General features: G+C 39.4%; 1 protein-coding gene, 1 long non-coding RNA gene and 1 pseudogene across 6 annotated transcripts in view; all 3 read left to right on the forward strand.

Annotated features, from left to right (window-relative positions):
* LOC116537523 overlaps positions 1-22578 on the forward strand; it is a 618525-nt gene that overhangs the window by 168517 nt on the left and 427430 nt on the right. The window lies entirely within an intron of this gene.
* On the forward strand, positions 750-19936 carry LOC116537580. The gene is made up of 3 exons (XR_004263206.1): positions 750-1212; positions 3332-3335; positions 19925-19936. It is a non-coding gene; the product is annotated as an uncharacterized LOC116537580 (long non-coding RNA).
* LOC116545156 lies at positions 7244-7378 on the forward strand (annotated as a pseudogene).

The following is a 22578-nucleotide window of genomic DNA, read 5'->3' on the forward strand; positions in this document are numbered from 1 at the left end:
GCCTTTTCTGCATCTATTGAGATAATTACGTGGGTTTTGTCTTTAGTTTTGTTTATGGAATGAATTACATTTATTGATTTGCATATATTAAACCAGCCTTGTATCCTGGAATTGTAGCCAACTTTATCATGGTAGATAAGCTTTTTAATGTGATGCTAGACTCAGTTTGCCATTATTTTGTTGAGGATTTTCACATCGATGTTCATCAAGGGTATCGGCCTCAAGTTTTCTTTTTCTGGTTATATCTCAGCCAGGTTTTGATATCTGGATGATACTGGCCTCATAGAATGAGTTAGTGAGGACTCTCCTTTCGTATTTTTTGGAATAGTTTCAGGAGGCATGATACTAGCTCTTCTTTGTATCTCTGGTAGAATTCAGCTGTGAATCCATCTGGTCCTGGGCTTTTCTTGCGGGGGAGTAGGGAGGTTAGTAGGCAATTTATTCCGGCATCTGTTTCAGAACTTGTTATTGTTCTATTCAGGGATTTAATTCCTTTCTGGATCAATCTTGGGAGGGTTTATGTGTCCAGGAATTTATCCATTTCTTCTAAATTTTTTAGTTTATGTGCATAGAAGTGTTTATACTAGGTTTGACGGTGGTTTGTATTTCTGTGGGGTCAGTGTTGCTATCCCCCTTATTTCTGATTGTGTTTAGTTGAATCTTTTATCTTTTCTTCTTTATTATTTTAGCTACATCTATTAATTTTTTCAAAAAAAAAAACAGTTCTTGAATTCCTTGATTTTTTTGAAGGCTTTTTTTTTTGTCTCTGTATCCTTCAGTTCAGCTCTGATCTTGGTTATTTCTTGTCCTTTGCTACCTTTGGGCTTGGTTTGCTCTTAGTTCTCTAGTTTTTTTAGTTGTCATTTTAGGTTGTTAACTCATGATCTTTCTAGCTTTTTGATGTCAGTATTTAGTGGTATAAATTTCCCTCTTAATACTGCTTTAGCTATGTCCCAGTGATTCTAGTACACTGCCTCTTTTTTCTCATTAGTTTCAACAAACTTCTTGATTTCTGCCCATATTTCATTATTTACTGAGGGGTCATTCAATTTCTTTGCACTTAAGTGGTTTTGAGTGCATTTCTCAATCTGGAGTTCTAATTTGATTGTACTGTTGTCTAGAGACTGTTGGTTGTGATTTCAGTTCTTTTGCGTTTGCTGAGGAATGTTTTACTTCCACTTATGTGATCAACTTTAGAGTAAGTGCTGTGTGGTGGTGTGATGAATGTATATTGTGTTGTTTTGGAGTGCAGAGTTCTCTATATATCTATCATGTCCACTTCAGGCAGAGCTGAGCTTAGATCCTGAATATCTTTGGTAATTTTCTGTCTCAATGATCTGTCTGATATTGTCAGTGCGGTGTTAAAGTCTCCCACGATTATTGTGTGGAAGTCGAAGTCTCCTTGTAGGTGTCCAAGAACGTGCTTTATGAATCAGAGTGCTCTTGTACTGGGTGCATATATATTTAGGATAGTTAACTCTTGTTGAATTGAACCCTTTACCATTATGTAGTTCCCTTCTTGTCTTTTTTGATCTTTGTTGGTTTAACGTCTGTTTTGTCAGAAACTAGGATTGCAACCCTTGCTTTTTTTCTGCTTTCCATTTGCTTAGCAAATTTTCCTCCATCCCTTTATTTTGAGCCTATGTGTGTCTTTGCATGTGAGATGGGTCTCTTAAAGACAGGATGCCAATGGATCTTGGCTCTCTATCCAGCTTGCCATTCTGTGTCCTTTAATTGGGCATTTAGCCCCTTTACATTTAAGGTTAGTATTGTTATGTGTAAATTTGAAACTGTCATCATGATGCTAGCTGGTCATATTGCAGACTGGTTTATGTGGTTGCTTTATTGTGTTACTACTGGTCTTTGTACTTAAGTATGGCTTTGTAGTGGTAACATTTTTCCTTCATATGTAGTGCTTCCTTCAAGAGCTCTTGCAAGGCAGGTCTGGTGCTGATGAATTCCCTCAGCATTTATTTGTCTGAAAAGGTTCTTATTTATCCTTTGTTTAAGAAGCTTATGTCAGCCAGATATGAAATTCTGGGTTGGATTTTTTTTAAGAATGTTGACTATTGACCCCCAATCTCTTTTGGTTTGTAGGGTTTCCAGTGAGAGGTCCACTGTTAGTCTAATGGGCTTCTCTTTATAGGTGACCTGGCCTTTCTCTCTGGCTGCCCTTAACATTTTTTCTTTCATTTCAACCTTGGAGAATCTGATGATTATGTGTCTTGGGGTTGATCTTCTCCTGGAGTATCATACTGGGGTTCTGTAGATTTCCTGACTTTGAATGTTGGTCTGTCTTGCTAGGTTGGAGAAGTTCTCCGGGATGATACCCTGAAGTGTGTTTTCCAATGTGGTTCCATTCTCCCCATCTCTTTCTAACCTCAGTAAATCGTAAGTTTGGTCTCTTAACATAATTCCATATTGCTTGGAGGGTTTTTCACTTCCTTTTCATTCTGCTGTGTTCTTGTCTGCCTGTCTTGTTTCAGAAAGATAGTCTTCAAGCTCCGAGATTCTTTCCTCTGCTTGGTCTGTGCTGCTATTGATACTCGTGATTGCACTGTGAAATTCTTGTGTTTTTCGCCTGCGTCAGGTTGGTTATATTTCTCTTTAAACTGGCTATTCTGGCTATCAGCTCCTGTATTATTTTATCATGATTCTTGGCTTGTTTGCATTGGGTTAGAACATGCTCCTTTAGCTCAGCAAAGTTTATTATTACCCACCTTCTGAAGCCTACTTCTGTCAGTTCAACCATCTCGGCCTCAGCCCACTTTCATGCCCTTGATAGAGAGGTGTTGTGGTCATTTAGAAGAAAGGAGGCACTCTGGCTTTTGAATTTTTAGCATTTGTGCACTGATTCTTTATTATCTTTGTGGGCTTATTTACCTTCAATATTTGAGGTTGCTGACCTTTGAATGGAATTTTTATAGGGTCTTTTTTTGTTGCTATTTTTGTTGTTTTATTTTAGCAAGGCACTCTTTTGTAGGGCTACTGCAGTTTCCTGGGGCTCTGCTTCAGATCCTAGTTGCCTCAGTTTTTCCCATACCTAGAGGTATCACCAGTGAAGACTGCAAAACAGCAAAGATGGCAGCCTGCTCCTTCTTCTGGAATCTCTGTCCCAGGTAGGTACTGACCTGTTGCCAGCCTGAATACACCTGTAGAAGGTGGCTAGAGACCTATGTTGGGAGGTCTCATCTTACCAGGAGGAATGGGCTCATGGACCTGCTTAAAGAAGCATTCTGACTGCTTTTTGTTAGAGCAGTTGTGCTGCGTTGTGGGGGACTCTTCCTCATCCAGACTGTTTGGATTCTCTAATACCAGCAGGCTGAAACAGCTGAGTCTGCCAAGCAACAGAGATGGTAGCCACCCCTCCCCACAGGAACTCCATCCTGTCTCAAGCAGATTCTAGCCTGTTGCTGTTGGCTGGCTAGAATTTCAAGCCAGTGGGTCTTAACTTGTGAGGTGCTATGGAAGTGGAGCCTGCAGAGCAATGCTTCTTGGCTTCCTAGATTCAGCCCCTTTCCTAGGAATATGTACCGAGAGCTCTCCCGCCTTGCTGGGGATCCCAGGGCCAGAGTATGTAAAACTCCTGGGTCTCTGTGTGTGCCTGAGCAGGGGCTTTGCTGAGACTCCATGCAGCTCTGTGTATCAGACTCAAGGCCCAGGTGGCGTGAGCTCATGAGGGAATCACTTGATCCACGGGTTGCAAAGATCCCTGGAAGAAGCAGGGTTTCTCCTACAGGTTCGCAAAATCACTCACCACTACCCTTGGCTGGGGGTGGGGTTTCCTTTGGCTTCACGCCACTTCTGGGTGGGCTGTTGGCCCCCATGCTTTTCTTCTTCCTCTTTGGGTCGAGTCAGTGTGCCTAGTCAGTCCCAGTGGGAGGACTTGGATATTTCAGTTGAAGGTGCTAAGTTCACGCACCACTTTCATTCCTCTCCATGAGTGCCGCAGACCTCAGCTGCTTCTAATAGGCCATCTTGGTGCCTCTCTCTGCCATTCTGTCTGTGAAAACATTTGGGGAACTAATATAACCAATTGAAAATTCAACCGAAGTAGACACTTCTGGGTAGGGGAGACAGTACAATCAGCAATGATGAACAGTACATTTCACAATACATAAATATTTATTCATCATAATAGTCCCATAAATTTTTGCCCAACTTATAGATGGGAAAGTGAGACTTAAAGCTGACTGGCATTCAGAGTGGAAGAGCTAGGCTTCAAACTAAAGCTCTTTATGTGCGGAGTCCAAGCTCTTAACCGCTTAATCATGTAACTTCTCTTGAAGCCTTCCATAGGGGGAGAACTGCTTAAATAAAACATAAAATCCAAGAACCACACACACACACACAAAGATAAAGACATTTTTTGCTGAAAATGTTTGACAAAAGATATTAAGACAAAGTCTAAAGATTAAAAATAGTGTAGAGAAAATGTTTGTAACATATGACAGAACAAAAGTTCATATAGCGTGTAACTTACCTGGTCTGACTAAGTGATCAGAAAAAGGGCTGGATGCGGTGGCACATGCCCGAAATCCCAGCAATTTGGGAGGCTGAGGCAGACGGATCACAAGTTCAAGAGATGGAGACCATCCTGGCCAACATGGTGAAACCCTGTCTCTACTAAAAATACAAAAATTAGCTGGGCATGGTGGTGCATGCCTGTAGTCCTAGCTACTCCACTCAGGAGACTTAGGCAGAAGAATTGCTTGAGCTCAGGAGGGTGGAGGTTGCAGTGAGCCAAGATCGGGCCACTGCACTCCAGCCGGGTGACAGAGAAAAAAAAAAAAAAAAAAATGAAAAATGAAAAGAAAGAAAGAGAAAGAGAAAGAGAGTAAATAACTAAAGTTGAAAAATAAGCAAAGTACATGAACAGGTAGCTCACAGAAGAGAAATGCAAATTTCTAGTACCTTTATGAAAAAAAAAAGATCCCTTATCTCATTTGTAATCTGGGCTACACAAGTTAAAACAAAATGGACACAAATTTTATCTGTTTCATTGGCTAAAATAAAACATAGGTATAATAGTCATCATATGACTTGTGAGGACTCAGTTTATATATTTATAAATTGTATATATATATATATATATATATATATATATAAACTGTGTGTATGTGTATATATGTGTGTGTATATATAAAATGTGTGTATACACATTCATATGCTTATAATCATAGTATAAATTTTTACAGTATGAAAAAAATAAGCTAGTGACATCTATGAAAATTAAAATTTTATATATCCGGAAAAACCTCTGGGAAACAATTCTTCAGAAGTCATAGCATATTACATTAAAACGTTGGTATACTGTTAAATGTTTTACCACTGGCTCTCCAGAACAAGGGAGAAGAAGGGGAGAGAAATGAAGAAAGGAGGAGGATGAGGGAGGAAGGAAGGGAAGGAAAAAAGGAAGGAAGGAAGAGAATCTCATTGTATAGTACTTACCACTGTCAATGCTGTAAATACTCCCATCATGATCAAGTCCCGGTTACTAATGTGCATCCCTAAATGCAGAAGTAGGGAGAGAGGCACACAGTTGTTTGTACTAAGCCTATGTGAGCAGGCTTCAGCACGTCACTGCGTTCAAACATGTGCATAAGGACCTCGATTGCCACATTATCGTGATCCTGTGACTATATCTTCTGTATTCTGTCTGTATTGTTAGAATTGTTTTTTTTTAAAAAAGCACTTAATATTTGTGTAGTTCTTGAAATTCTTATAAAAGTTTTAAAGAATAAAATGCACTATGTATTTTACAGCTACCCCATAAAATATTTCAGTATTTCAGAATCTGATTTATTTGGTCCTGGAGTCTCAAACTCAATCAGTCAAGTGCTCTATTACTATTTCCTCATCATCTCTTAGACATTGTAAAGAAATCTGACAGCTCTATTAATAAAATGAATCTTTAGCACTTCAAGGTTGCCAAAGGAGTGATAGATAACTTCTTTACTAACCTTGGAGGATGTGTATGTGTGACTGGATTAAGGAAGCTGTCAGGATTCCTTTCCATTTTAATTTTACTAAAATTCAAGTTCCATGAGGGCAAAAGACCATGTTTGCCTTATGCACTATTGCCTTTTTTTTTTTTTTTAGATGCTGGTGCAATTCCTAGCATTTAGGCATTGATAAATGATTTAAGTAATCAGCTAGTAAAATAAATAAACAAATATTCTCTTTGTTAAGTTTGACCCTTTTTGTTTGAAAACCATCCTCATAGAGAAAATGACTGCAAAAGAGTGGCCTGGTTCTTTTCTTCTGTGAACATTAACAGTCCTAACATTAGCTGACCTATCCTTTTTTTGTTTTTGATTGAGTTTTTAAAAAATGACTTGGAAGAAAAGGTATTTATACTTCTTCACGCTTTTATCAAAAATCCTAATTCTTTCTCTGCTTTAGCCATCCTGAGACTTTGTATGCATCATTCATCTTGGACATTTTTCCTTTCTTTGTACAGAGTCTTTGAAAAATATAAGCCGAGAGATCTGCCCGTGCAGCCACTTGGTTAGTATTATGTTTTCACATCCTTTCTTGTTAGGTTCATTTGGCTCTTTATGATAATAGGAGAATTTCCCCGTTTAAGAATCTCCTGCCTCATTTGAGCCTCTTTCCTTTTATATTTGTCAAGCCACTCTCTGGTTCTACTTGTTTTGGTCTGATAAGCAAATAACAGGGCTTTTCAGCATCCTGAGTCTGCCAGACATAGGTATCATTAGAGATTGGACAGTTTTCCTTGGTTTTTTTTTTTTTTCAGTAGTTTAAAAAATGTGAAATTTTTATTGTTGTATTGTTATTTTTTATTGTTTTTTCAAAAAAAAAATTTTACATTTTTTTAAATTATACTTTAGGTTCTGGGGTACATGTGCTAATCATACAGGATTGTTGCATAGGTACACACATAGCAATGTGGTTTGGTTTGCTGCCTCCATCCCTCCCATCACCTACATCTAGCATTTCTCTTCATGTTATCTCTCCCCAACCTCCCCACCGCCCCCCACTGTCCCTCTCTTGGCCCACCTGCAACAGACCCCAGTGTGTGATGCTCCCTTCCCTGTGTCCATGTGTTCTCATTGTTCAACACCCTCCTATGAGTGAGAACATGCGTTGTTTGATTTTCTGTTCTTGTGTCAGTTTGCTGAGAATGATGGTTTCCAGATTCATCCATGTCCCTGCAAAGGACACGAACTCATTGTTTTTTATGGCTGCATAGTATTCCATGATGTATATGTACCGCATTGTACTCTGATTTCTCTTCAGGTCGTATAAATCTTTTGCCTTTTACTAAAGATTTCCTTGGTTTTATATCTATCTTTGTTTCTCACCTCAGAAGCCCTCAGGCTGTCATATATGGGACAGACATTTCATTGTCTCTTCACAGTTCATGATTTATGTGGTGTTTGCTAAGGAAACATTTTTGTAAGGAAAGTATTTACATGTTTTGAAAGGAAGAGGGTCTGAAATAGGTTGATATTTAGGTAATTCCAAGTCCTTTTAAAATAGTGAAGTATCTGAGCTGTATCTGAGTGAGCTGATCAGGGCAGCAGCTGTGGAGGGTTTTAGAATAAACTTTAAAGTAATACACACAGCAGTTCCTTAAATGTGTAAAACTACTTTCCAAATTAGAAGCTGACCAGCAGAGATGTCATAAAATTTGTTGTATGTGAGGCTGCTTGTTTTTTTCTTTTTGCAAAGGCCATAAAGAGAAGGGTAATCAGGAAACTTGGAAAGAGAAAGAGGGAATAGTCTTTACTAAGTAGCAGGCAGACAGGAGAGATGTATTTTTCAGTTAGTATGAATGGTAGAGGAAGTGAAAACTGAAATATAAGATCACATAGAGTTAGACACTCATAATGGTGGACAGATGGCTTTGAGCAAAGAGTGTCACCCACCACACACACACACACACACGAAGAAACTAAAGGATAGTATGAGGACTAATTGGTTGTGTGTTTGTGATCATGCTTAGATTGTGAAGTGACTAACAACAGCATAAGGTTTGTGAATGTGGCACCTAATTGTATCTAGCTGTTTGAATTTCTTTTGCTATTGTCCTTTCTATTGTTTGAGTAAATATAAGGAGAGGTAATTGTTTTAATAAAGAGCTCTATTTTATGAAAAAAAAAGCCTTTCCTAAGAGAATGAGTAGGTAATGAATTACCTAAGGAATGACTGTGCTATTTATCTCTCTATTTTGGCCCATGAAGCCATTGTGAAGCCACTGCTGTTCAGCTTGCAACTGAATATCTGAATTGTAACTACAGTTTAGGAAGAAATAAATAGTCTTATTATTTAAAGTCATGCCTATAAAATGACAGTAAACTTCACTGTCATTAGCTCTTAAGCTCTGATGAGGAACATATAAACCTGCCAGAAAATTTTTCTCCAGGTATCTGTGACCTGAACATTCCATTGTCTGAGCTCAGGGGACAGAACTAGAATCTCTGAAGAATACGGGTAACTCTCTTCTTCACCCATATAAAATAGACATACAGTAGTCTCCCCTTATCTGCAGGGGATACATTTCAAGACCCACATTGGATGCCTGCAACTGCAGATAGCAACGAACCCTATACAGTATGTACTACGATTTTTCCTATATGTATCTGCTTATGATAAAGTTTAATTTGTAAGTTAGGCACAATAAGAGATGAACAATAATAACCATAAAATGGAACAATTATAACAAAATACTGTAATAAAAGTGATGTAAATGTGGTCTTTCTCTTCAGATATCATATTGTACTGTTCACCCATTTTTTGGATTGCAGTTGACAGTGGGTAACTAAAACCATGGAAAGTTGAACCACAAATACTGGGGGGCCACTGTGCTCTTTTCCCCTTGCCAAATTTTCAAGGGAATATGAAGAATAAAGTCTTTAAAGCTCTACAGAACATATATAAATAATCATTTTAATAACACTCTCCTTAAGCAGACAAATAGGCCCTGTGATTCGACAGGGTCCTTTTCATCTCCATTATCTATGATGGTAATGCATAAATCGCACTCTAACCAGATCGTATATTAATATCTTCAATAGGACGGTTGATAGATCTGGCAGACTGGATGGATGTGATTTCCAACCAGCTTTATATTCTAGTTGTGTAGCAAACTAGAAGGGCAAGAGAAATCCAGTTTGGGCTTTTCACTTTTCCAGGTATAATAGTGAGTTCATCTCTACTTCCTCCTGGGAAAGCACTGAGAATTTTAAGAGATAAATGTGTTTTAAAATGATGATCAGACATAAATTTGAGCCATAATTTAATTTAACAAGTTATTACTAGGATGCTTACTAAGTGCAGGACATTCTACTAGGTATCTTGTAGGAGAAATCATTCTAAATGCCGGTAATACTCATTCCCTTTTCTCAAGGAACTTAAAATATCATCAAGAAGGTGAAGACTTTAAAGTTTCTTAGTGTGGTTATTTCTACAGTTTTGAATTGTAGCTAAGGACCTACCTGGACGGAGGTAAAAATGACCACCTGAGATTGCCATTTGTTGAGTCAATGGGCTTGAATGGATTGGGTCAGTGGCTGATTCCTAGTTAGTAGTAATTAAGTCTTTAAACAGATGGAAAACTTAGAAAATATGAGAGAGGCAGCAGAATGTGATAACTCTCTGAGAGAACAAGACTTTCTAAGGGTGTTCCAAGAGCTTACTCTGCGGCTAGTTAAATGGTGATGAAGTACATGTTTAATAGAGACTTTCTGACTAGACTGATCTTACCACAGGTGGTCATGGAGACTGGATGGGAACTTGAGAGAAAATAAGGGAAGACTGAAGAGCATTAGGTCCTTAAGGGGACAAGACATGGAGAACTGAAGAGAACAAAAGATATGGAATGCAGATGAATGAGAGGTAGCAGGCAATGAACAAATTATCAAAAATAGGGCCCTATTTTCAGGCCCATATTAAGGAAATTACATGTTTTTGGAACTTTCAGTTTTGTGGATTCTTTGCAACACTGTCTCTTACCTCGTTTTCAAAACATTTATGATGTTTTGCTTTTAAAGAAGATAACGTTAGATTCCTGAATTTTTGAGGTAAATAATGTTTACCTAGACATTATTGATATATATAAGCCCTGTTTGCCTAAACAGGGGTTTGGGATAACGTAACATGCTTTTTCTGCAGATCTCCAACATATCATTGGAGTCATGAGGGATGTTGGTTTTAGTACTGCCACAGGAAAGAGAACAAAATTCTAATTTTATATAATGAATCAGAATGTAGGCAATTTCATACAGGAGGTTTTTTAAAAATAAAAATTAGTTAATCCTTTGGATTTTATTGAAAAGTACAAACTTTGGGGGACTTTATATAATGGAGAAAATCTGCTAATATTTTTCTTTCCTGTCCTTTCCTCACTTTATCGATAAATTAAGATACAATCATATCAACTTTATGAATCACTAACAACAAAAATGATGCCAGCTTATTGATTAATGCTGAATATGCTGATGAAACTAATACAAAGTAAGATCACTTTGTGAGCCAAGAGTTTAGTTGAAACTAGAACTTACTGGGTAAGTTTGCCAGTCAGAAGGCAGGAGACCTGTTTCTTGATTCTGAGTTTGCTACACACTACCAGAGCCTTGGATAAACTGTCTTTCTCTCAACGTCTCTGTATCTGTGTCTGTAAAATTTAGGACTAAAAATTTGTTGGTTACAAATAATAATAAAGTATTATTGAGTACCTACTCTCGGTCAGGCACTGTGCTAAGCCCTTTGTATTATCTCACTTAATTCAACCAGTAGCTTCTTTGAGGTAAAGTTATTATTATCCCAAATTTTCAGTTGCAAAAACAGATGCAAAGTAGGCTATGGTGTAATATACCAGGAGTGCACTGAGTGCTGTTCTTGTATCCTGGCCCACTTTGATGTAATCCTCATAATAGCCTTGAAGTCTGCCTCCATTTTAGAGGTTATGAAATGAAGACTATAGGAAGGCAAGTCATTTGCCCACCTTTTCTTCATAAGAGCACAACAGATGTAGCACAGATATACAGGTTTCTTGACTCCTAGGATGACATTTTTCTACTATACCCTGCTTACATTAAAACCATCGAAATCTGATTTTCCATATCTATGATGTTTATCTACAGAAGAATCCTAGGAATTTGGCAACTTACAGACTGAATCTGGCCCGTAGATGTGTCTTGTTTGCCTGCATAGTAAGTTAAATAGTTTATAGTTGCCAACATTTTAATGCTAGGAAGCTTCTCATAAACAATCTTTATTTTTGTCTTCTCTTGAAAAAATAGGAAGTTCCAGCCCGTAATAGCCTCATGGCAAGTGACTGCTGGAACTGCGTCCCACGCTGTCAGGTTTCACACTATGCCCACGCAGCCCGTTTGGTTTGCCTGGGGGCCCTCCAGGGCCTTTGTGTTCACATGACTTGTGGGTTAAATCGAAGAATTCTACCTCTTCAAAAATCAAGGCATTTGAAGGTCTGCAGTATAGCAAGTTGGTTATTCTACTTGACTTCTTTCTCATGACTTCTATGGGAATGAAAGTCATAGTGGTGTGGTTTATCTTTCACAGGGCTTTTACACACTGAAAACTTCTCCACTGTAAATGACATTTCAAATTCAGGAAGCCAAGCCGAGTCATAATTGGCACTGTCACTGTTCGGGTTTGATGCTGGCACCTCATGTGTTTGCCTGGTTGAGTAATCTGTTTACATCTGGGGAGGCCACACACAGACAAATGTGAACTCTGTTTATATTCATTTCCTGCCTAGGAACTTGTTTCCTGCGAGTTGCAGCTTTGGAAGGCCTGATAGATTGGAAATTTACTGGTATAGACTTGGAAGCAAAAACTTTACGTGAACCCATTTTGGGAGCTGACCTGAATAACCTTCTTTGGGCTACAGCAAAGGGGACTTTCCCATTGACAGGTCCAGTTGATTAGAACAATTGTATGAACTTCATGCCCGAATATAGGATGCTCAATGTGATCAAGACGCTCCGTAATCCCATTTTACGGACAAGGCAATTGAAAACCAGAATAAAGTTAGCTAGATGAGTACCTATTACATATCGTAAATATAAGAGAGCCAAATTCTCTCTTATTTCCTCGGTGTCTCTCCCAGCCATGTAACAACTAGCTCCGCTCCCAGCATTCCAAAAGAAAGACAGACTCACCCCTGCCAGACTTCACTGTCTCTGCCTTTTCCATTTCCTGTGAGCATCAGTATGCAAAGGTACAAGAGAGAGAGGATTTTTAGGAGACCCGGAAACTCCCGGGTCTGGCTTTTGTCTTGCCCTCAGGGTCAATGGCCTCCTCAGGCCTCCTTCCCCAGTTGTGATAATCTGGCAAAATCCTTGGATTATTGGCATCAACGAGTGCATATTAAATAAAATTTTACATTTAAGACTTTGCTGAGAGACCGCATTCTTCAAATACGGAGCTAGGAATGCTGGAAGTCATTTATACAAAATTGTCTTCTTTTACACTCTCCGTTCCTCGTCCTGCCACCTCCAGCAGTAGGTCACAGGTAAAATTAGGAAAGGAGCAAATGGAAAAAAAACAAGAAGGTCTCCAGGAGGTGAATCATTGGCACCATTTTTATCGGAAATACTTACCTGGAACCTATTTTTGGAAGCATTGGGATACCTGATCCTGGTTTGGCGGAGCTGCAAAACTCTCCTTGCAGAGAGCATCTTGTTTTTTATTCAGAAAACATAGTCACCTTAGTCTCCAGCGTTCTGCTAGGCATTATGAAGCTTAGAAAAAGAGCGTGCAGAAGGGATGGCCTCAGCTTTCAGGGAGTATATACTCGAGGTGCATAGTCAGAAAATGTGTACAACAGTGTTCATGTAAGAGCCTCAGTCTCCTTTGAAGCGCTATCAGCATGATAAAAACACTTAACACAATAAATATTCCTGTATCCATTCGGGTTTCTGAAGGACAAATGTATTTGAAAGAAAAGAAATGATATAAAACTAAGGCGAAAAGATGTTAAGCTGCCTGGCGAGGAGAGACTGGACAGATTTAGTAGTGACATTATAAAAGGTAATCTTTCATATTCAGCTACTTTAGACATTGATGAGCCTACCAAGGGGTAACGTTTCATATTATAACTTGCTACAGGTTAATTGGCCAATGATAAGTTCACTGCAAACTTGAGCACCATTTGGAATAGTATGGTGTGTTTTTAATACGACTCTTAAGAAAGTGTTGAAGTCTTCCTTATGTGTGGGTAATACTGTTGGCAACACGAGATAACATTTTTGTGCTATAATAGCAGTCATACATGTAAAAATTCCAAAGAGAGAATCAGCCTTTTGGAATGTGTTTTCTGTTTTCCCTTTTTCCACGGTTCTCTTTCAGTGGATACGTAGCTTTGAAGGTGAGTGCAATTAAACATTCCTTGATATTGCATCTCTCATGCATATGTGAGAAAATTTAGCGACAAATTTCTTCTCTAAAGAATGTGCAAAACCCTTTTGAATTGGCTGGATCTTCTAGAACTTTACTCTGAAACTTAGTTGCTCCTGCTCTTATGTCCATTTTCAATACACTGTGTGTAAATGGTTATTTATTTTCTAAGCGCATTTATCTGACTGTCAGATGAAGCATTCTGCATGGATGGAGGTGGAAGTTAGAGGAAGGTCACGAGAATATGTTCTGTGTGCCTTCACATTGGCTGCTTAGAGGTCTCTGGTTGTTATTTTGCTTCCCTTCATGCCCTTCTTAATTCTGGCTTTTATCCCAGCCATTGTGACAGCTGTTTGTAATTCTGTTTGCAGTTCATTTCTGGATGAATTACGCATTGCCCTGTCTGCTTGTCATTGTTGTGGCCTCTTCAAGTTCCCATGTGATGGGATAACAAAACAGTCTGGGTTCTGTAAAGGACTCGACTTTCTATTCAAATGAGAATTATTTTTAGAAAGCTTCTATAGAATCTAAAGTTTCCTCAATCAGCAGGATTTATATAAAGCCATATGTTGGTGTGCTTTCCTCAGAAAAAGCCTTAGAAAAGTTCTTTCACAATTTCGCAGCTTGCAGGAGGCTGCATTCTGTGGGCAGGCCTGCCCCACGCACCTGAAGTCATGGCAAGGTTTCTGTGAGGTGCTGAGTGTGTGAGGTCTCCGCTGGTCATTTTCTCTTGAGGCAATAGACTCAATCAGGAAAGGCCAAAGCTATACTACAGTGAACTCTGTTAGCAGCCAAGTTGAGGATGCAGAGTGATCTGTTTAATCAATACTTTATCTGGATTGTCAGTTGTAAAAGGCTTAGAAATAATGCAACAAAATACTCAGCTCTGAAATAACACCAATGTCATTTCACCTTTGTTTGATTCAGAAGGTCCTTTAGAATCTTTGCGTCCTGGGGGAGCTAGTTAATAAAGATTCCAGGTTTAGCATGTTTGATAAACTAGCCTTTATTCCAGTTAGGAAGGGAAATAGGCAAGTGGAAATGTCATAAAGTCCTCCTGGCCCAGGAGGGAGATGAGACCCCTAAGCAAAAATAAGAGTGTTTGTGGTTAGTGTCATTAGTATTACTCCTTGCTCACTGCTATTAAATACCCCATAAATATTTCACTTCTGGAGTATAAGATGAGTAGGCTGGGCATGGTGGCTCACGCCTGTAATCCCAGTACTTTGGGAGGCTGAGGTGGGTGGATCACAAAGTCAGGAGTTCGAGACCAGCCTGGCCAATATGGTGAAACCCCATCTCTACTAAAAATACAAAAATTAGCCGGGCTTGGTGGCAGGCTCTTGTAGTCCCAGCTACTCAGGAGGCTGAGGCAGGAGAACTGCTTGAACCCAGGAGGCGGAGGTTGCAGTGAGCCAAGATCGCACCACTGCATACCAGCCCAGCCTGGGTGACAGAGCAAGACTTGGTCTCAAAAAAAAAAAGAGATGGGTCAAAGTAGGACTTCTTCTTTACCTGTATTTGACCCTCACCTGTTAGCACCCTGTTCTATAATATGCTTTGAGCTGCTTTATAAGTCAGATCGCTACTGATTTGCAGCAAAGGCCCAGGGTTTTCAGGAAAGATCTCCCAGTAATGGGCCTCACATTGGTCTGTCTAGCTCATATAGCTCAGTTCACTCCAAATTGGACTCACTCAGAAACAGGCCAAGCGGACGTATCTGATTACACAGCATTTCACGTCCCAGTGGGCTAGAGTGCATGCCATGTGCCACGGGCTCATGTTCTGACTTGGTGCCCTGTCTCAGTGCCAGCTCCCATTTTAGGCTTCCAGGTTCATCCTTCAAAGGGTTGGAAACAGCATCACAATTTCATTCTCTCAGGAGATTTCTCACCCTTGACAAGCCTGCAGGACAGACAGACCTGACCTCCATGGCCCTTTGTCCTTCAGCCATTATTAAATGAATATTCACTCTGCAGAGCATCACACCAGGCATCGTGAAAAATTATAGAAGAAGGAGGTGATGCACTCCTGGCCTTTGAGCATCTTATCAACTTACAGGAAAGACAGAAACAGCATGCAACAAAATATATGAAAACTTAAATGTCAGCTGGATATATAGAGTTATTTATAAATTCAATTGACATAGCCTGGAAATACATATTTATATATACATATATCTATATGTACATAAATTTAAGGCATTTCTGAAGTGACTAGAATTAGAAAAAGGTAGTTTTCTATTAGCTTAGTTTTTGTCCCCCAGAAGTGACCCTGAGACAAGGACTTGAGGGCTGGTAGTTTATTTGGGAGGTATAGGAAATGCCAGGAAGAAGAGAGGGAAAGAATGGCAGGGAAAGGAAGGCAGCCAACAAAGGGTATGATATTGAGCCAGCTGTAAGTATGCACAGCTGGAGCTAAAGCCTATGGAAAAGTTCTGGGAAATAATTTAGAACATTTGCCCTAGACTCCCATCAGTCACTGGTTGAGGACTCCCTTCATGGCGAGTTAATACTCTGATATTTATAGACCACCATGCTCAGACAGTGTAGTTTCTCGAAAAACAATACAAAACAAACATCATGGAAGGATATGCAGTTAACGGCAGTTCACAGCTGGTCTTGGTAAGACCTGAGGGATACGGTAAGAAACCAGCATTCTCTGCTACATTCACAGATATTGGTGAGAGAAATGGTTTTGAAAGGAAACAGGGATTTTGAATATAAGGAAGCCAGTGTCTCTAAAAATCCAAAAGTAATGGTGGGATGACATTCAAGCCACTCTGATAGGCTTCCTTATACAAGTTCCTCAAAAGAGTATGCCTCAAGTGGCATAGGGAAAAAGGTCGGGGTGACTAGCTGAATCAGACTGAAAATGAGGAGCAACTTGAGGTACAAGGATTCAGGTTGTGATGATTGCCCTAAGTTAGGATTCCCTGTGATTCACTGGACATGTCTCCGCTGCAAACCCTATTCAGAGTAGTAAGTAGGGTAGCCACACTGGGTTGGGAAGCAATTACTTTATCTGTGTTATGAAGTCCAGACACACCACAGGAAACATTTCAGAAGAATGAGAGCTGAGTGTTATTAGAGATGCAATGGGTCAACAAGTCCTTCCTTCAACTCACCTAGCTCAAAGAGGTGGATGGTGGCCAATAAGCACTGGAGGTTTTATACTAGGTCTCCTGTGTTTTTAAAGGATAAGACTGACAGCACTGGGGCAGTGGGCATGGGGGTGCTCATGATTAGTAATACCTCTAAAGTAGATCTGATATAATACAATCTTTTCTTGAATTGCATTGTATATATAGATCTTCTCTAAGGAGCTGGTAGATGGGAAGTTAACACTGTCAAAGGAAGAAACACTGCAGAGGACTCTTGTTCATCTGGCACTGGTTAGTTATTGACATATTGCTACAGAAGGCCTGTAGCCTAGGCTTTAGCAAATGCCTCTTACAAGGACTCCTGTGTGTCAGTCTTTGTTAATGGAAATGCCTATGTGTTTTATGTAACTTTTAGCTGCCCTGGAAGATGTGCCCAGGAATGAGCTTTCTGAGACTGCATCTCAGGGTTAATTATTATTTGATATATAAAATCATACTGATATGGTTTGTCTGTGTCCCCACCCAAATCTCATCTTGAATTGCAGTTCCCATGATCCCCATGTGTTGTGAGAGGGACCCAGTGGGAAATAATTGAATCCTGGGGGCAGTTACCCTCATGCTGTTCTTTTGATAATGTGTGAGTTGTGTTGAGATCTGATGGTTTTATAAGGGGTTTTTCTCCCTTTGCTTAGCATTTCTGTCTCTTGCTGCCATGTGAAGGAAAATGTGTTTGCTTCCCCTTCCGGCATCATTTTAAGTTTTCTGAGGGCTCCCCAGTCTTGTGTATTTCTTTATAGCAGTGTGAGAACAGACTAATGCAGTAAATTGGTACTACAGAGACTGAGTGTTGCTATAAGGATACCCAAAAATGCGAAAGCAACTTTGGAATTGGGTAACAGGCAGAGGTTGGAACAGTTTGGAGGAGTCAGTGGAAGGTAGGAAGATGTGGAAAAGTTTGAAGCTTCCTAGAGACTTGTTGAACGGCTTTGACCAAAATGCTGATAGTGATATGGACAATTAAGTCTAGGCTGAGGTGGTCTCAGAGGGAGATGAAGAACTCCTTGGGAACTAGAGCAAAGGTTACTCTTGCTATGCTTTAGCAAAGAGACTACTGGCATTTTGCCCCTGCCCTAGAGATCTATGGAACTTTGAACTTGAGAGAGATGATTTGAAATTGGAACGTACATTTAGAGGGAAGCAAAGAAAACAATATTGTCATTAAATAAAAATCATCCATATTTATTTATTTTAAAAAAACGTTTGAAAAATTTGCAGCCTGATAATGCAATAGAAAAAAAAACTATGTTCTTGAGAGAAAGTCAAGCTGGCTGTAGAAATTTGCATAAGTAACAAGGAACCAAATTTTAATCCCCAAGACAATAGGAAAAATGTCTCCAAGACATGTGAGAACTCTTTATAGCAGCTCCTTCCATCACAGTCCCAGAGGCCTAGGGGGCAAAAATGGGTTAGTAGGCCAGGTCCAGGACCCACTGCTGTGTGCAGCCTAGGAACTTGATGCCCTGAGTCCCAGATGCTCCAGCAGTGGCTAAAAGGGGCCAAGGAACAGCTCAGGCTGTTGCTTCAGAGGGTGCAAGCCCCAAGCCTTGGCAGCCTCCATGTGGTGTTGGGCCTGTAGGTGTACAGAAGACAAAAATTGAGGTTTGGGAACCTCTGCTTAGATTTCAGAGGATGTATGGAAACGCCTGGATGTCCAGGCAGAGGTGTGCTGCAGGTGCAGCGCTCTCATGGAGATCCTCTGCTAGGGCAGTGCAGAAGGGAAATGTAGGTTGGAGCCCTTACACAGAATCCCCACTGGGGCACTGCCTAATGCAGATGTGAGAGGAGGGCCACTGTCCTCTAGACCCCAGAATAATAGATCCACAAACAGCTCATGCTGCGTACCTGGAAATGTCACAGAAGCTCAATGCCAGCCCATGAAAGCAGTTGGGAGGGGGATGTACCCTGCAAAGCAACAAAGATGGACCTGCCCAGGGCTGTGGGAGCCTCTGACATCATTGTTCCTGGATATGAGACGTGGAATCAAAGGAGATCATTTTGGAACATTATAGTTTAATGACTGCCCTACTGGATTCTGGACTTGTGTGGGGCCTGGCCTCTTTGTTTTGGCCAATATCTTTTATTTGGAATGGGAGTATTTACCCAGTGCCTATACCCCCATTGTATCTAGGAAGTAACTTACGTGCTTTCAATTTTACAGACTCCTAGGCAGAAGGGACTTGCCTTGTCTCAGATGAGAATTTGTATTCAAACTTTTGGGTTAATGCTGGAATGAACTAAGACTTTGGAGGACTGTTGGAAAGGTATAATTGTGTTTTGTAATCTGAGGACATAATTTGGGAGGGGCCAGGGGCAGAATGATATAATTTGGCTGTGTCCCCACCCAAATCTCATCTTGAATTGTACTTTCCATAATCCCCATATGTCATGCAAGAGACCCAGTGAGAGGTAATTTAATCATCAGGGAGGTTATCTCCATGCTGTTCTCTTTATAATGAGTGAGTTCTCACGAGATATGATGGTTTTTTTTTAAGGGGTTTTTCCCTCTTTGCTTGGCACGTCTCTCTCCTGTTGCCATGTGAAGAATGACATTTTTGCTTCTCCTTCTGCCATGATTGTAAGTTTCCTGAGGCCTCCCCAGCCATGTGGAACTGTGCGTCAATTAAACCTCTTTCTTTTATAAATTACCCAGTCTTGGGAATTTCTTCATAGCAGTGTGAGAATGGAATAATACAGATATCATCTGATGTGCCCTCTTTTTTCCTATATTCTATTTAGATATGAAGCAGAGAATATCTAGAACAGAAATGTCAGGATACATTAATAATTTATTGACAGTTTTTATCTGCAAAAATATGTTGGGCAGTATTATGATGCTCACATGCATTTTCATGTACTCAGTAACACAAAAAGGTATATCAGGGTGGATCTAGTCAGGAGAGAAAAGCTAAACCAATTACTTTAATGGAGGGAATTAATATAAAGAATTGTAACCAGGCATTGAATGGCTGAAGAGGCACAAATGGATACAGAGGTTCACAGTGGTAGTAAAATGTGGGAAGCAGCTATGCTACCACAGCTGGTGAGTACGGGGACAATGAGACTTAAAAATTGGATGACAGCCCCTCCAGAGGGTGAACTCAGCCATCTTAATATAGGGCATTGGATGGTAGGCTAGTGTCTCTCAGCAGGGACACAAGAAAACAGATGCTGGAAATCCAGAGAACCTACAAGGTTGAATCACTTGCTCTTACTAGAACCAGCTGCTTCTGTCAGGGAAGAATTATTACTTGGGCAATGCTGATGAAAAGAAAGCAAACAAGGATCTGTGTTCTTCTCTTTAAGACAGACAGACAGACACACACACACACACACACACACACACACACACACACACACAGAGGGCAGAAAGAGGAAGAATGTGTACTAGTGAGAGCACTAGCAGGATCAAAATACACACAAGAGCTGGCTGAGATAAGGAAGGTTGCTACTCAGTTATTAAAATAATCATAACAGTAGGAACTTTATTCAGGGGAAATAATATTAAGGACTCTTATTTGTCTAGAGGATGGGGATTAGTTGGGTTCTAAAGTCGGAATTAGGAGAAATCACAAATAAACACTAGAATTAAACACTGACACTGTGAGAGCTTGTTGGAATGAAAAAAATAGATTGATGTCTCTTTGCTCATGCTTACTGTGTGATATACATATGTATACTGAGTGAAATACAGGTGGAAAATGTTCTCCTTCTGTCTATGTTATTCGTTTCTCTCCCATCCTTCTGCATGATAACCAAGCATTGAGAGAGGAATTCACATAAGTTATGTGTATACAACTTTGACTTAAATTATACCAGGCATGTGCTAAGTACCCTATGTCATGTGCCATATTACCTGATGATTACATTGATCCTAGAAATTATATTATTATTCCTCTATAACAGAAAAGAGATTGGATGTTCAGGAAAGTTAAATTAACTAATGTGCTATGGGCACAGCTGGTGAAAAATAGGACCTTAATTTCAAATATTTTGCCTAAAAGCCTATAGTCTTATGCTCTCTTATAATCTTTTTCTTCACTCAATGATTCTGACTTGACTTCATGTATGCAGTGAATTATATATCATCTCTAATAGCAAGAATTGAAACCTACATGAAATGATATCCAAAATATAGTAAACTTTCACTATCTAATATGGTAGTGCAAGTTTACCATACCTGTACATATAGCTATTTAAGCTCAAATTAATTAAGATTAAGTAAAATTTGAAATTTAGTTTCTTAATTATAGTAGTTTCATTTCAGGAACTCAAAGCTACCAGTGGCTAGTGACTTCTGTATTAGACAGCACAGAACATTTCCATCATGGCATGAAGCTCTGCAATAGAACTATAGTGAATGAATGATCAAAGTATAACTCAAAAACCTTGTTTCCAACTCCAACGTTGTAAACAAGTCTACAAAATAACTGGCTAGTATCATGATGGCAGCATCAAGTCCACATATAACAATACTACTAACCTTAAATGTAAATGAGCTAAACGCTCCAGTTAAAAGACACAAAATGGCAATCTGAATATAGAACCAAGACCCATCAGTATGCAGTCTTCAAGAGACCCATCTCACATACAAAGACACACATAGGCTCAAAATAAAGTGATGGAGGAAATTTTACCAAGCAAATGCAAAACAGAAAAAAGCAAGGGTTGTAATCCTGATTTCTGGCAAAATAAACTTTAAACTGCCAAAGACCAAAAAAGACAAAGAAGGGCATTATGTAATGGTAAAGGATTCAATTCAACAAGAAGAGCTAACCATCCTAAATATATATGTAACCAACACAGGAACACTCAGGTTCACAAAGTAAGTTCTTAGAGACCTTCAAAGAGACTTAGACTCTCACACAGAAGTAGTAGGAGATTTAACACCACACTAACAATATTAGACAGATCATATAGAGAGAAAATTAACTAAGATATTCAGGACCTGAATTCAGCTCTGCATTAAGTTGACCTGATAGATATCTACAGAATCTTCACCCCAAAACAACAGAATGTACATTCTTCTCATCACTTACTCTAAAATTGACCACATAATTAGAAGTAAGACTCTCTTCATGACACTCTAAAATTGACCATATAATTGGAAGTGAAACTCTCCTCAGCAAATGTAAAAGAACTGAAATCATAACAACCCTTCTATCAGACCATAGGGGAATCAAATTAGAACCCAAGATTAAGAAATTCACTCAAAACCACACAACTATGTGGAAATTGAACAACCTGCTTCTGAATGACTCCTTGGTAAATAATGAAATTAAGGCAGAAATCAAGAAGTTCTTTGAAACTAATGAGAACAAAGATACAATGTACCAGAATCTCTGGCTGCAGCCAAGGCAGAGTTTAGAGAGAGATTTATAGCACTAAATGCCCACATCCAAAAGCTAGAAAGATCTCAAGTTAACAACCTAAAATCAATTAAAACAACTAGAGAACCGAGAGCAAACAAACCACAAAGATAGAAAAAGACATGAAATAACCAAGAACAGAGCTGAACTGAAGGATATAGACACATGAAAAACACTTCAAAGAATCAATGAAACCAGGAGCTGGGTTTTTGAAAAAAATTAATAAAATAGATAAACCCCTAGCTAGACTAATAAAGAAGAAAAGAAAGAAAAAATCAAATAAACACAATTAGAAATGGTAAGGGGAATATCCCCCTGACCTTACAGAAATACAAACAAACCATTAAAAAATACTATAAACACGTCAATGCACATAAACGAGAAAATGTAGAAGAAATGGATAAATTCCTGGATATATACACCCTCTCAAGCCTGAACCAGAAAGAAATTCTATCCCTGAATAGACCAATAATGAGTTTTGAAAATTGAGGCAGTAACAAATAGCCTACTGACTGAAAAAAGCCTAGGACCAGATGGATTCACAGCTGATTTCTACCAGAGGTACAAAGAAGAGCTGACACCATTCCTACTGAAACTATTCCAAAAAACTGAAAAGGAGGAACTCTTCTTTAACTCGTTCTATGAGGCCAGCATCATCCT

Source organism: Sapajus apella, unplaced genomic scaffold (genome assembly GCF_009761245.1).
Source record: "Sapajus apella isolate SASKATOON/1434 unplaced genomic scaffold, GSC_monkey_1.0 scaffold4, whole genome shotgun sequence".
In the NCBI taxonomy this organism is placed as follows: Eukaryota; Metazoa; Chordata; class Mammalia; order Primates; family Cebidae; genus Sapajus; species Sapajus apella.